The sequence below is a fragment of the Myxine glutinosa genome, chromosome 5 (genome assembly GCF_964187855.1).
Source record: "Myxine glutinosa chromosome 5, kmMyxGlut1.1, whole genome shotgun sequence".
NCBI classification, from domain to species: Eukaryota; Metazoa; Chordata; class Myxini; order Myxiniformes; family Myxinidae; genus Myxine; species Myxine glutinosa.
In genome coordinates this window covers 129,640,622-129,643,356 of record NC_136265.1, presented here as the reverse complement: position 1 = coordinate 129,643,356, position 2,735 = coordinate 129,640,622, and the positions used below count along the sequence as shown (strand labels likewise).

General features: G+C 41.3%; 1 non-coding gene across 1 annotated transcript; it reads left to right on the top strand.

The window, feature by feature from the left end:
• The first annotated feature begins 866 nt into the window (after nt 1-866).
• TRNAY-GUA (transfer RNA tyrosine (anticodon GUA)) lies at nt 867-956 on the top strand. Its single transcript is given in 2 exon segments — nt 867-903; nt 921-956. It is a non-coding gene; the product is annotated as a tRNA-Tyr (tRNA).
• Nucleotides 957-2,735: the final 1,779 nt, after the last annotated feature.

Genomic DNA, 2,735 nt, shown 5'->3' with positions numbered 1-2,735 from the left:
AACGTCATTGTTTCACTAGCAAATTAATGGATCAAAACAATGGCAGGAAAAGCGAGCTCAAGGTGAAGGTTCCATTAGTTTATTCATGGACCTTTTTTTTCTTCTAACGTTTTTTCATTAGCGAGGGAAAACGTTAAGCACAGAGCTTCGGAGTGCGAGTCAAGACAAGGTAAACAACAATTCTCCTCACGACGTCGCACTACAAGCAACGGTACCTTTGGCGAGCGCGATGGTCGAGTTATCCGTATCGATGGTGTACAGAACTCCCTCATAGCGTATCTCCGCCTTGGATATGAGGCTTATTTTGCTGCCGATATACGGTGTTTCGCCGCTCATGATGGCTGATGATCTCGGATTCGCCGTGAGGAAACGGGATTTGAGATGAGGGACGCTGCTATGAAACCACAAAACAGTCACGGCGGAAGGGCATCCTTTTCACGCCCCGATGTATCAAGCCGCAGCGCGCTTGCTCTTTCACGCACAGATGCATCAAGCCGCCCGATTGCCCCCGATTAATTTCCCCTTCAGCGGAAATTAAATCCCTCATGAGTTGTGCGTTTCACGTTATTTTGACTAAAGTTTTACCTTCATATGATTTGAGGTCGAAAAGAGAGACGAGAAACTAATAGTGAGCCATCCATTACACCGCTTAAAAATTATGACCGTGGAAAACGAAAAATGTTTGTCTTTTCTCATAAAAGAATAATAATTATGAAAAAAAATATTTTTGAATAAATAAATTAATACATTTTAAAATTAATAATCCCTCCGTAAACTGTCGTTTAAAAATTAATACATAAAGTTATGCGATGTTTTTTTTTTAACATTACCTTATTTATGTGATTTCAAAGGGGTTAAAATCAGCTCCTTCGATAGCTCAGTTGGTAGAGCGGAGGACTGTAGAGGTTGTCTTGCAAGCTATCCTTAGGTCGCTGGTTCGAATCCGGCTCGAAGGAATTTTCTTTTTAACGATATAAAATCTGTAATCAGTTTGTTTTTTTTTTGCCTTTAATAATCCATAACGCCCGAAACATCATTGTACCTGTCCACCGACGCAGATCGACGCTCGTCTTCGCAAAGACAAGCTTTCCTTCCATTCTTAGTTTTTTGGGGTTGCCGTATTATTCGTCATTTCCAAAATCCCTATTGTATCACGAGTAAGAAGTCTTCACCTTATTTTCAAACTCGCTTAGCTTATGTTGCTTTAGACTTGGCTGCAAATCAAATCCAGAACAATTCCCACGTTCTATTGTATTTTTCTTGGAAAACGCCATGTTGAGGTGTATACAAAGCAGCTTGTGCGGCGTTCCACTTTATCATAGCGTTTCTCCACGGCCGCCTCCAATAAAAAAAGTATAATCTGCACTTTCTTGTCAATAAACGCGTACGTATTATGTCGAAAACCTGATTATGCCTTGGCTTGAGAATTCTGAAGCGCAATGGAGGCCGCCATCTTGCGGATGCGGAAGTATGCATAACAAATTGAAAACGTTCAATAGGAGTTTCTTTCACCCGTCATTGTTTGATTCACAATTCTTATGCACCTCCAATTTATTATTAAAATACTTTAAGACCAACCTCGGCCTGCACGGGCCTGGTTATCTTCAACGAAACGCGTCACCAAACACCGGACCCAATCAGATTCGAGCATTTGAAAAAATATTTCTAAAACCAAATCACGCAATGGAGGCCGCCATCGACCGGATGCGGAAGTTTGCATAAAACAAATGCCAAAAAGTTCAATAGGAGTTTGTTTCACCCGTCTTTCTTTGATTCACAATCTAATGAACCTCTAATTTGTAATTAAAATACGTTAAGACCAACCTCGTTATCTTCAACGAAAATCGTCACCAAACACCAGAACCAATGAGATTCGAGCATTTGAAAAAATATTTTTTTAAAGCTTATGCGTTTCGGATGGTGAAAATCGGATGGCGTCAAATATTCTAAAATTGACGAAGAATTATTTTTTAGAAATGTCGTGGCCGTCGGGGATAGTTTTTCACGGCCAGAAATACGGTATAAGCGGTTTACATATTTAGTTTAGAAATACGGATAGTTTTTCACGGCCGGAAAGATCCGAAGTTGAGACGGAATTCACCGAATTAATCACTGCAAGCTAACTTCTGCTGGTGGAGGAAGCCGCAGTGCCCAGAGAGAACCAGCCCTGACAGCGACTGAAGTTAGAAGACTACACACATACTGTGAAAACGTATGTTAAGCCCAGTTAAAATTTCTTAAAATAGGCCTTAAGCTAGCACATCGTATAGTTACTTCCTTAAGCTTCTTGGGACATTTATTGTATGCAGGTATTGGGGAGGACTGTCTGCTCTTCTCTTTTACCAAGTCTTACCAGGTACGGTACCTACTACACCTACCTACTGCCAACTACCTAACCTACTGATGCCATAGTGATGGGTAAAATAGTGGCAAGAGGCTTTGGCTTCGCCGGCTCATTGCGGCTTTGCAGTCGGTACTAGTAGCCGGCGAAGCCGGTGTTGTCAATAAACGCGTATGTCTTATGTCGAAAACTTGATTATGCCTTGGCTTGAGAATTCCGAAGTGCAATGGAAGCCGCCATCTTGCGGATGCGGAAGTATGCATAACAAATTGAAAACGTTCAATAGGAGTTTCTTTCACCCGTCTTTGTTTGATTCACAATTCTTATGCACCTCCAATTTATTATTAAAATACTTTAAGACCAACCTCGGCCTGCACGGGCCTGGTTATCTTCA